This window comes from Ostrinia nubilalis, chromosome 15 (genome assembly GCF_963855985.1).
Source record: "Ostrinia nubilalis chromosome 15, ilOstNubi1.1, whole genome shotgun sequence".
NCBI classification, from domain to species: domain Eukaryota; kingdom Metazoa; phylum Arthropoda; class Insecta; order Lepidoptera; family Crambidae; genus Ostrinia; species Ostrinia nubilalis.
Window position 1 is genome coordinate 6,038,389 of NC_087102.1, and position 13,386 is coordinate 6,051,774.

General features: G+C 36.7%; 1 protein-coding gene and 1 long non-coding RNA gene across 2 annotated transcripts in view; both read left to right on the forward strand.

The window, feature by feature from the left end:
• LOC135078634 (probable G-protein coupled receptor CG31760) overlaps positions 1-13,386 on the forward strand; it is an 86,329-nt gene that overhangs the window by 11,968 nt on the left and 60,975 nt on the right. Inside the window, exon 2 of the mRNA XM_063973162.1 lies at positions 11,223-11,248. The gene's annotated coding sequence lies outside the window, so the exon portion shown is untranslated. The remainder of the gene's footprint in view (positions 1-11,222; positions 11,249-13,386) is intronic.
• Positions 372-7,878, forward strand: LOC135078457 (uncharacterized). The gene is made up of 3 exons (XR_010258617.1): positions 372-830; positions 1,235-1,433; positions 7,710-7,878. It is a non-coding gene; the product is annotated as an uncharacterized LOC135078457 (long non-coding RNA).

Sequence of the window (13,386 nt, forward strand, 5' to 3'; positions counted from 1 at the left end):
AAACTTCACCGAAACTTTGGAGTTCTCCTTCCGCTCGAAGCATTTATATTAAACGTCGTTTGACTTTGACGCATTAAAATAATTACTGTTATTCTTTTGTTTAACGCTTTAACTTTACGGAACGAGTTAAAAGGGGTGAAGACCAATCAATGCCTGATATTTTTAAACACGTAAAAGTTGCCCAAAATTTTTAACTGAGTAGGTTACTATTTTTTACGTTTCGTGATCTCTGGTTGTAACGTTATACGTCACATAATTACATTTGATGATTCTTGTACAAATAAAGTATAGTTAAATTAACGTAATAATGAACAAAAATAACTAAAACTATCAAATACACAAAACAACAAAAAACTGTAAACAAGATTTTATTCTTATCACTAAATAAATAACATTTACAAAACAAATAATTACATAAATCACTTAAAACTAGCTTAAAATAAAATAGATCAATATTACAGTGACCTTGCTAATGGTTCGTTTATCGGTCGCGCGGGACCCTAAGCAGCTTTCTCTTCAATCCTTTGCGTCTGGGCATTGGTCAAAAACATCGTATGATTTTAATGGGCGGCGCCTAAAGCCGTTGGACCTTTAAAAATCGTCGGCCAGGGCACGTCTCCCCGGCTTCATTTCGACAAACCAACTTGAAAAGTACGGCCGCGTACCTGCCTATCGCCGCCGCGCCGATTACATTTCAAATAACTTATAATATTTAGTGCAAATGCAATAAATACAGATTGCAAAGTACAAATTTCTGCAAGTACAAGTTATTACGCCATATTTCATAAATAAGTACGATAAAACTGTGTAGTGAATACATCCCCGATAGGGTAAGTGATGAACAAGTATTTCTTCTTTCGCTTTAGTTTTAAGCAGATAATGTAACTACAAGTCGAGATTAGTTAGTGCCTAGCTATCCAGCTTTGTTGAAACCCTAATTATTATGTCATAAATTTCCCTTAGCAGAGATTAGATAGTAATTATTCGCTATTGGCGTAATTATTCATAACAAATTGTTAATTTAAAGCATTTGGCGTACTTAATAATAAATCATAATATTGTTTACTTCATTTTGATTATGCTGTGTTTGTAAACTCCGATCTGATTGCATTCATCGCCACTTCGCCTGCTATCCTACTTACTTAGGCTCGACTTTCTTGGCTTGGTTTGACGATGATTGCAGTCTCCGGATGTTGAGACCGGAAGTGGCTTAAGCTGGAATGTTCATTCCCAGGGATCGAATTTCGGGACTAACGCGGAGGCAAACGCGTACCATCTGCGGCTCAAGACCCAGGGCGCCTACAGCTGACAGCGACTACGTCCAGCACCTACGGCCACCATCTACCTTCGGTCGCCCTCGCCAGGGAAGTCACGGACCGCGAAAGCATACCCACAGTCGGGCATCCGAACCCCGCCCTCATATTTTTGTAAAAGTAAATAAACCGTAATTTTATCTGTGTACGCTAGTGTTGATTATAATTATTTATTAATTTCCCACTACGCGACACTGGCGCCTCAACTTGGTTTTTTTATGGACTGATGGGTTTGCTTTCGTAGTAAGTAGCTGTGTGTTGTGTGCTTTCTTTTGTGTAAATTCCTTCTTGTTTTTTTGGTTTGTTTTTTTTTTTGTTGCCTATTTTGGTGTGCTGTTACCTTTATATTAACGCTTTTTTTTTAATATCTATTAATTAAGCTTTGTAACAGTCGGAGTTATTTTATTTTCTATTTAGAATAGACGCTACGAAGTACTGGTTCATCACTTAACCTATTACATAATATAATATCTCAAAACAATTTTAATAATTTTTAAAGGTTCCGTACATATTTTTTGAGCCGTGGTTTGAATTTTTGTCGAATTAATTTGGTTTTACATAATTATTTTTGAAGGTTCCGCATAATTTAAGTAATTTTTAAAATGAGTCATCAAGTTAAATTTTTATCATTGCAAAAATCGGAACTAGAGTATGAAGTTCTCATAAGAGGTTCTACTCCTGCTGCTACTGTTTTTGATTTTCGCAAACAAATTGCAAAATTAGGACCGATATTTCCTTCTGAGGACATTTTAGATAGTCCCTTGGAGCCTGCTGACGATATAAAAGGTGTTGAAGAGACTCTCAACAAGGTTAAAAACAATCTAAAATCAAATTTAGATAGGAACACTTTGTTACGTACACAAAACTATCTAAACCATTTGTACCACCGCATAAACCGAATCATTAGCAATAAAGATACGGACGAACAATTTGAATTTTGCGTGTCTGAATTTAAAAAGTATAAAGATATTTTAAAAAGTAATACAGATACGGTTACCGATCCTTTAATACCAACAAGCAATTCAGAATGTCCGACTACCTCTGCTGCCCCACCTCTAAATATTTCTGTCACTTGTGATCGTGGAGGAGCAGTAGACTTAGGTAGGCTTAAATATGACGGTAAGTCTTGCGTACGAGCGTTCATTCAACGTCTTACTGAATTTTGCGTCGCTAGGAGTATCTCTGATACTAAGGCCATGTCTTATGCCACTGAAATTTTCACCGGAGACGCACTTCATTGGTTTAGAAGTGTTAGGGATCGTGTGTCTAATTGGAGCGAGCTAATTACCCTGTTGAGACAAGATTTTGACCAGTCTGACTTTGATTACAGACTGCTGTCAGAAATTCGTAACAGAACACAAGGCGAATCGGAAAACATCACGATTTATTTGTCGATCATGTCCGGATTGTTTTCGCGTCTTTCGAAAACTCTGTCGGAAGAAGACAAATTAGAAATAATCCTCCATAATATTAGACCTTGTTACGCTAGCACTTTGGCATCAGCTTATGAAATCAGGACCCTCGAATCGTTACAATCGCTTTGTCGTAACTATGAAGCTATCCAAGCACGTCTCGCTAATTTCCGCGAGCCTAGTGTTGCAACATCAAACACCTTAGCTCCTGAGTTCGCATATAATAAAAACCGATTTAATTACAAAACACAAAATAATCCCAATAGTTACTCAAAATTTAATAAACCTATAAACAACACAAATTATAATCAAAATAAAACCTATACAAATAATTACACTAATAATAAAAACAATTCAAATCAAAGTTATGTACATGCAATCGAGTCTCCTAAGGTTCCTTATTGTCCTAGGTGTCGTGTGAACACTCACCATATCAGTCAATGTACTGAAAATAAAAACAATATATTTTGTTTTAAATGTGGCAGACCGAATGTCAAGAAACCTCAATGTCCAGATTGTAACAAAATCGAGCCTTCAGCTTCAAAAAACTGAATGGGCTGAATTGTAGTAGTACAAAAAGTAATTTTGATAAAACTGATTGGGAAAACTGGCTTCAAACACTCAAATTATTTTTCAGTTCATATAAAACTGCTACAATTCGCAGCAAACCAGTTAATGATACGAGACCTTTTGTCACAGTCAATATAAATAATATTTCTTTTACTGGTCTACTTGACTCAGGTTCCGCAGTAACCATTTTGGGTGACAACTCTCATGTTTTATTAGAGAACAACGGTCTTAAACTGCTTACTGATACCTGTATTCTTGTTACAGCTGCAGGTGGTCAGTCTTTACAAAGCATAGGTCACATTAATATTCCTGTACATTTTGAGAACCAGTTTCACATTATTGACGCTGTAGTTGTGCCACAAATAGAAACCTCTCTTATTTTGGGTGTTGACTTTTGGCGAAAGTTTCAAATATGTCCTAAGTATTTGGGTAGCATCTCGTTCGGTACAGTCGGCGACGATGACGATACTACTAATGAAACTCTAATTCACGGCTATGACAATTTATGTGAGTCTGAAAAACTTATAGCGGATAACATCATAGATCAATTCAAAGACATTTCATTTGAACGTAGGGGTCTAGGACAAACTTCTTTGATTACCCATCGAATTGATACCGGTGATGCTCAACCAATCCGGCAACGTTACTACCGCATGTCTCCGGAGAAACAACGAATCCTGGTTGAGCAGGTCGATGAGATGTTGGCTCTTGACGTGGTTGAGCCTTGTGAAAGTGCCTGGTCTTCCCCAGTCCTTTTAGTAACAAAAAAGAATGGTCAGCCGAGGTTTTGCCTCGATAGTCGCAAGCTCAACTCAGTTACCAAGCGTGATGCTTATAATTTGCCATACATTTCTGAGATCTTGGATAACCTTAGAGACGCTCGCTATCTTAGCAGTATCGATTTATCCAAATCTTTTTGGCAGATTAATATAGCTCTCGAGGATCGTGATAAGACTGCATTTTATGTTCCGGGTAGAGGTACACTCAGGTTTAAAAGAACCGCGTTCGGTTTAACTAACGCACCCGCGACTCAACAGCGTTTAGTAGATCTTTTGTTCGGTGAGTTTGGCCTTAATGTCTTCGCATATTTGGATGACATAATAATTGTAAGCAATGACTATAATAGTCACGTGACACTCTTGTTAAAGGTCTTAGATAAATTAAAACAAGCTAATCTCACCGTGAATTTAGAAAAATGCAAGTTTTTCCGTAGCCAACTTAAATATCTGGGTTATGTCGTCGATAGTCGTGGACTGCGCACAGATCCCGAGAAGGTCGAGGCTATATTAAACTATCCAACACCTACTAGCCGAAAGGACCTTAAACGTTTTCTTGGCACAGCAACATGGTACCGTCGCTTCGTACCAAATTTTAGTACAATTGCTGGCCCTTTAAATAAATTGACTTCTAATAAAAAAGGCACACCTCCATTTAAGTGGACTCCGGTTCTGCTCCTGTTCTAACGTGTCCTGATTATGCTCAGCCTTTCGAGGTACACACGGATGCGAGTAACTATGGGGTAGGCGCTATGCTCACACAAACAAAAGACGGTAAGGAGCATCCTATCGCTTATATGAGTAAGTCTTTATCTGCGGCTGAGAAAAATTACAGCATAACTGAGCGCGAAACTTTAGCTGTGGTAACTGCTCTAGAGCACTGGCGGTGTTATTTAGAGAACGGCAAAACTTTCACTGTCTATACAGATCACAGCGCCTTAAAGTGGTTCCTCTCTCTGAGTAATCCTACTGGTCGCTTAGCTCGTTGGGGAGTACGGTTGTCATCTTTTAACTTCGACATTAAACATCGTCGTGGTGTAGACAACGTTATACCCGACGCCCTATCGCGGTCTGTGCCAGTTAGTGCTATCTCCTCCTCCGATATAAAGGACACTAAAGACGAGTGGTACAAAACAATTTTTAACGGTTGCCTTAACAGACCACAAGATTTTCCAAATTATTTAATTAAAAACGACATTTTGTATAGGTTGACTAAAGTTAAATGTAAATTGCAAAATGAATTTTCGTGGAAGATCGTAGTTCCTTCCGAATTACGTGAAAATGTTATTTTAGAAAATCACTCGCAACCAACAGCTGCACATTTGGGCATATTTAAAACTTACCATCGCCTCATGTTGCGTTACTTTTGGCCAGGAATGCACAGTGATGTAGTTCAGTTTGTTGGTTCTTGTCAAAAATGTCTTGAATATAAAACTTCTAATCATCAAATACTTGGAGTCATGGGTCGTCCAAAACAATGCTCTCGTCCTTTTCAAATGGTCTCAATTGACCTCATGGGCCCTCTGCCTGTTAGTCGAAAACAAAATAGTTACATTTTAGTTGTGACCTGATGTTTTTCAAAATTTTGTCTGATTTATCCAATTAGAAAAGCAACGTCAGATGTAATTATAAAAATTTTAGAGGATTCCGTTTTCCTTGTCCACGGAATTCCTCAAACTATAATTGTCGATAATGGTTCACAATTTATTAGCCGTGACACAGCTGTGTTATTTAAAAAATATAACATACCCAACATTTATTTTACGCCGAAATATACACCACAAGCTAACACAGTTGAACGTTACAATAGAACTATTATCACTTGCATATCAACATTTGTCGAAAATGATCACAGAACTTGGGACGTTTTTATTCCAAAGGTTCAATTTGCGATAAATAACTCGGTAAACGAGGCTACTGGTTTCACGCCATCATTCTTAGTCTATGGTAGGGAACTTGTCACCTGCGGTACCCACTATACAGACTCAGAATTAGGCAACGAAATCTTATTTTTACCTCGGGATATTTATGCCGAAAACTTAGGCTGCCTTTCTAGTATTTTTAATGACGTACAGAAAAAGTTATGGCATGCTCACGAAAAAAATACTTCACACTATAATCTGCGTCGAAAGCCAGCAGAGTTTAATGTGGGAGATATTGTTATGAAGCGCGCTTACGTATTAAGTGACAAAGACAAATATTTTAGTAAAAAGTTAGCACCAAAATTCATTAAATGTCGTGTGACTCATAAAAAATCGCCTTTGGTGTATGTCCTAGAGGATATGTCAGGTAAAGATTTGGGCACTTGGCACATTAAGGATTTAAAATTAGTTGGCCTAAATAAATAAAAATTTTTTTTTGTCGTTAATTAATGTTTATTATAATGACTTTACCTCGTAAAAAAAAAGAACATCTTAAGTATTATTAGTTTGTATGGGTTACCAGTTCAATGTATAGCAGGAACCTATTTATGTAAGAATGCGTCATTATTCATTATATTAAAGAATAATGTTGCCATAATGAAAGCGTGACGTATGAGAGCAATTTTATGAAAGGATTAATACAAGCATTGACTTATTACTTTTATGCGGATTTTTTTTTTTATAAAAAAAAAATCCTTGGTGACGCGGGGGGGTAATGTAACGTTATACGTCACATAATTACATTTGATGATTCTTGTACAAATAAAGTATAGTTAAATTAACGTAATAATGAACAAAAATAACTAAAACTATCAAATACATAAAACAACAAAAAACTGTAAACAAGATTTTATTCTTATCACTAAATAAATAACATTTACAAAACAAATAATTACATAAATCACTTAAAACTAGCTTAAAATAAAATAGATCAATATTACAGTGACCTTGCTAATGGTTCGTTTATCGGTCGCGCGGGACCCTAAGCAGCTTTCACTTCAATCCTTTGCGTCTGGGCATTGGTCAAAAACATCGTATGATTTTAATGGGCGGCGCCTAAAGCCGTTGGACCTTTAAAAATCGTCGGCCAGGGCACGTCTCCCCGGCTTCATTTCGACAAACCAACTTGAAAAGTACGGCCGCGTACCTGCCTATCGCCGCCGCGCCGATTACATTTCAAATAACTTATAATATTTAGTGCAAATGCAATAAATACAGATTGCAAAGTACAAATTTCTGCAAGTACAAGTTATTACGCCATATTTCATAAATAAGTACGATAAAACTGTGTAGTGAATACATCCCCGATAGGGTAAGTGATGAACAAGTATTTCTTCTTTCGCTTTAGTTTTAAGCAGATAATGTAACTACAAGTCGAGATTAGTTAGTGCCTAGCTATCCAGCTTTGTTGAAACCCTAATTATTATGTCATAAATTTCCCTTAGCAGAGATTAGATAGTAATTATTCGCTATTGGCGTAATTATTCATAACAAATTGTTAATTTAAAGCATTTGGCGTACTTAATAATAAATCATAATATTGTTTACTTCATTTTGATTATGCTGTGTTTGTAAACTCCGATCTGATTGCATTCATCGCCACTTCGCCTGCTATCCTACTTACTTAGGCTCGACTTTCTTGGCTTGGTTTGACGATGATTGCAGTCTCCGGATGTTGAGACCGGAAGTGGCTTAAGCTGGAATGTTCATTCCCAGGGATCGAATTTCGGGACTAACGCGGAGGCAAACGCGTACCATCTGCGGCTCAAGACCCAGGGCGCCTACAGCTGACAGCGACTACGTCCAGCACCTACGGCCACCATCTACCTTCGGTCGCCCTCGCCAGGGAAGTCACGGACCGCAAAAGCATACCCACAGTCGGGCATCCGAACCCCGCCCTCATATTTTTGTAAAAGTAAATAAACCGTAATTTTATCTGTGTACGCTAGTGTTGATTATTTATTAATTTCCCACTACGCGACATGGTTATCTACCAGGTGCCCCAAAGGTTAAGGTTAAGGAGAAAAGATAATTATGTACAATTCTGTACAACAATATGAACAATTTTATCGAAACAACTCACAAAAAATCTATACCTATTGTACTTAAAAAAGAATTACAAGTTTTTAGTGATGTTTCTATTTACTATTTACTAATTCTGGATTCAGTTGAATTTTTATACAATTTAATGTGTAGACTGTATTTTTTTCTCGATTGTCTGTCTCTATAATTTCAAAGAAACTTCAAATTCATACTTTCTTCAACGACTATAGAAACAGTACATAATACCTATTAAGGTCATAGCACTGGCCCATTTAAGTCCCAAAGCATTGATAGGGTTAAACAATACGAGGATGTGTAAAAAAGCGCCTACTTGCAAAAAATAAATTACTTTTATGAGTTTTAGGTATTAAAATTACGTTTATTTTTTCTCCCTGCTGAAATCGGAAAAGCTACTACGAAAAAAGTACGAAAGCCCCTTTTGCATCAGGTCTAAGGGCCAAAAGAGACTCCATGCATAATTCAGAATCTATTATCATGTAAATACACCTAGTTCCCGTAACAAACTGAGAAAAAGCAATCTTTTCTCTTACGTCTACTTGCGGGCGAGGTATATGTATACAGGGTGTCCCATGAAGGGTGTACCAGCGGCTGTTTTGTGTTAAAGGACACTAATACATCTATTTAACCCCTATGTATGTTTAGCGAAATTGAATAGTTTTCGAGTAATAACAAAGTCGCTCATACACCAAAACTAATTTACTTAGAATTTTAGACTACTATGTTTGTGTGTAATAAAGAAAATAATCGCTGTGGTCGGTAAAAACCAGCGAATTACGAGTCATAATCCCCTGCATAGAGTTCCTTGTAAATTCGAATTGATCAATAAAACGGAATAACATCTATGGCACAATAGCTTTTCAGTACGGGCAGGCCTGGCTCACTCCGCGCGGTACATCCGATAATTACCTACAGCGAAGCGCCCCGCCGGCGGGTATCATATCAGTCGAGTGTCACGCGCGCGCTCGTCAGGACGCTGGCGTGCGTTGTAGTATGATTATAATTCTATGATCGAAGTATTATTTAAAAATGAACATAAAGAGAAAGAAATATTGTGCGGCGTTCGGGTGTTTAAATTCGAAAAGTAATCTACCGGATTTATCTTTTTTTTTCGCTTCCCAAAGATGCTGAAAGGTATGTTGGCCATGTAGGTAATCAATAATTCTTAGGATAGTATAGGAACCTAACCTACTATGAAGGTTTTCCATAATGAATGCATACTTACCTACATACGTACCTCATTACAAATAAGTAGATTAATTATTTTTTCACTAGACAGCAACCCTAACAGCGTAAGAAGAGTTCAGAGGCACGCGATAGAAAGAGACAAAACTTGTAGGTGAATAAAATTGTAGGTACGTAGTGCTGTGCGAGCTGAATTCCACTGTATCGCGTCGTAGTAAGACTCGCATTTATTTAAATCGTCTTGCGGAGTAATCCTTCTGTACCTGTACTATTACTTATTCTGTGGTACGGGCCTTGATAGAGAGAACTTTAACTTTCACGTTTTGTTTACCATAAACAACTATGACAATAGAGATAGGAGGAAGCTAAAACATTTGATTGGCTATACGTCTTGTAGCAGCATATTTGAGCGACAGTAACTCCGAATACAATGTTTGTGCGTCGATGTGTAAAAGCCTTTGTATCGCAGTTGTAACCCGGCGTGAGTGTGTACTTCACTTTATTTCAGTAGTAAAATAAATATACTTACTCATAGACCTATGTATACAGCAGTGGCGGAATGTAATGCTGAAATAAAATGAATCATGCAAATTTTGAGTCTAATACAGGGCGTATTAGACTAATAATAATAAGACATAAGCGATTATACCTCTTCTGTCAAATTATAAATTGCCATAAATATGAAACAATAGATACTTATAGTAGAGTGCAATTAATTTATAACAAGTGACTACCAACAATAGGTACTTAGGTACCAGGACTACTAAAACAAGCCTAAATGTTAAAAAGTTTCATAAGTTTTGAGATATGACCTTTTAGTTATTAATGTCCATAGAAAAGTTGGATGAGTTTTGAAATATGACTGATATTAGTTATTTTTTAACATGGACTATGCGTTTTAAGCTCAACCTCCTCTGGGTATCAATGTCACATGTCATTTTGGGACACCTGTATATAGGCACTATTAGTTTGTAAAACATGCAAAAAGGTGACAATCCATACCTTTCGAAGTTAATTAAAGTAAGTATATCCCCATCACATTTGCACAAACATTCCGTCTTCAAAACGGAGGCGCCAAATTGCTTCCATCCAATAAACGCTTCCTTTGAACCGACGACCCGGGACGCTTCCGAATTCCTTTTAAACTGTTTTAAAATCGCCAAAGAGAAGATTTACCAATTTGGCAGCTGAAATATAAAGATCCAGAGGCTGAGGCAAAAATATTTGCCTAAGTGTATTGCTGGTAATTATCAAAATTTTAAATGGTGAAAGTCTAGTCATAAAGTCATTGATTTTTCTGCAAATAGGCTTTAAAAAGTGCGTTTAGACGTCCCAGTATCATATACTATAACTTTACTAACTAGTACTTGTGCTTCGAGGACAAAAAATGGGCCAACTCAGTGCTGAGAAGAAGCAGCGCAAGAAACTAGGAGTAAATAAATATACTCGCACTTACTTAGTATGTAAAATTCTGCTGATTGTCTATAGCAAAGTAAACAACTTTTGTCACGGTTAACTTAAAGATAATCAAATAACACTGACATGCGGTAAGTATGGCATAAAGTCATAGGAAAATATTGTAAAGGGTGTTCTTTCTAAAACATCATATTCCAGGATTAGATCTAACAAAACATACAACAATATTTGTTCTACGACTGCTTAATACACTCAGCGTTCTAACAGTTACTATCCATTATGCAAATGGCCAATGACTAAATTGCGCTTCGAATTACAATACTCAGCCACCGGTATTTATCAATTTAATTATTTTAATGGAACATGATTGAACGTTACGTAATACGTCACTTGGAGGTAATAAAGTACAATTTTATGACATCCCATCCCAAATCTTATAGCACACAAATATTAAGAAGATATTTGTAGTATTTGTAGAAGCCTTTCTTGACTTTCTTAATTTAAAGTCGATAACACAATAATTTTTCTGTCGAATTCTTGAAACTCAACTTTATTTTTTTGTTGCAGATCCAGGCATGATTTGAACAACAAGGGTGAGTTCCTTTTCAGTCCTACTTTGTTTGAATTTCAAGGTTTAGTTCTATGTTCACAGAACAGATTCTATATCATAAAACGGAATATTGTGAAAATTAGCTACCACCAACATAGTGTCCCAAACAAAAAAGGCAGGCGATGCCTTTTTTATGGGATAGGAGGCAAACGAGCATACCACATTTTTGCGTATTTTATAGACAAAAAAAATGTTGGTAAAGCGAATGTGAATACGGTATTGATAGCTTATCATTATGCAAAACGCAATGGCCGATGCTACAATGCTTGTTTCTTTAACAAAAATCTCTTCAAAGATACAGCCTCTTTTGGAAATTCTTATTACGTAACTACATAACATGGCAGTGCCACTGTTATGTGCATGAAGCCGGGAAACTAGAGAAAGGACTTCCGTAACGGAAAAACGCGGCAGGTCGCGTCAACCTTTGTAAAACCCAAAAATGATGCATGAAGCAGAATTTCATAATAGTGACGTCACTCATGGCGATTAAGTAGGTACGTCAGAAAATTTAAAAAATTCCGGACATATCATATCATTTTCCGGACTACAATAAAATATGAGCTTAACAAAATGGAAACATTTTTTTTTACAACTTAGTAGGTAGGTTACCTACCAGAAACATTCCAAAAATATTTATATTGTTGAACAATATTCACAGGAACTATTTCAGATAGTTTTCCAAACTTTTTTAAACTGTATTAACCCGGTGTTAAAGTACGAGAGCGTAACAAAATGGGAAAGATTTCAGTGAAGTGAAAGTTGGCGGGAACAACGGCCTCCTTCAGCGCAAGTACTCTTCTGCCGTTTCAGAACCATTTTCAGAACTAAGTTTACACTTTACAGACTACGCTTCTGTGTTTCATCAGTTAACTAAAATATACTGCCCTAATAATAATTTGGCTGTTTTTTGCATGTAGATACTAAGAATAATTCGAATTAAATCTGAAACAAAATAATTAAATAAATGCTGCGACGAACACTTGAAACCAATGGCAAAGACTCATCAGATCAGTCTTGTTGCCAGAAATAACTCGCTGTAGAGGCATAATGTACAAAGAAGCAATACTTACTTGTAAAAATAAATTTCAGTGATCTCCATTGAACTAAATATCATCAATTAGGTCAGCGGAAAAAGCAGTCGTGCGTTCGGCATGAGTTGGAAACTTCAGACAAAATGAATTTATCCACCTAATTGAAATATTAGTCTCACATGTAACGGATAGGGACTTATCCGATCCTTCGATACCTTTTTTAGGGTTCCGTAGTCCTGATAAGTTTAACTCATGTATTATAAAATTTCTTACCTATTAAAAATATTAAAAGTGACTTTAGATGAAGAAATTGCTTGCTTCTAAAATATATTGTGGTAACGACGGACAACTACGGAACCCTACACTGCGCGTGACATGACACGCACTTGGCCAATTATTGCGTTTTTTATTGGATAGACAACATTAAAAAGTTATGATTACCGTACTACAATAGGAGCGAGCTTATTTAGAACTTGTTTTTAGTTTGAGATGCGACTCTTAAAGCTTGAAAATTTTAATAACTACGAGTCCCTACATAATCAAATCATCACAGAAAGAACAACAAAAACTTCCCCGAAAGAAGGGAAACAGAAGAAACGGAGTTACTAGATACCCGTCGACGTAAACATTAAAGTAAAAACACCAGACCCGTGGCCGTTGTTTCCCGTCCACTTCTGGCGCAATTTACGGTGTTGTCAGATTACGGATATTAAAAATATTTATTGCGGAGTCTTCGTTGCAAAATGGCGGATTAATTTTCCAGGAAACAGTTAATTCCACGAAAGTTTACGAAGGATGCTAGAATATGGAATACTTTAGCAGGATACAACGTTTTGTGGACGATTTATGAGCCTAAAAATTACTTTTTTTGGAACTTCGTCCGTGTAAGTAATAACCTAATTTTTCATTTCAGTTTTGTATCTTAGAGCCATCCATCATTTCGCATACCTATCATCAGATTTGGACGGTTGCGAACTGTTTTATTCCTCTTTTCCTGGCTTCCGATAAGCAGGTCCTGTAGGAACAGGCTCATTATCAGACAACATCATCTTTAGTGCAGTACGAGTACCTTAATTATATTACCATTTTG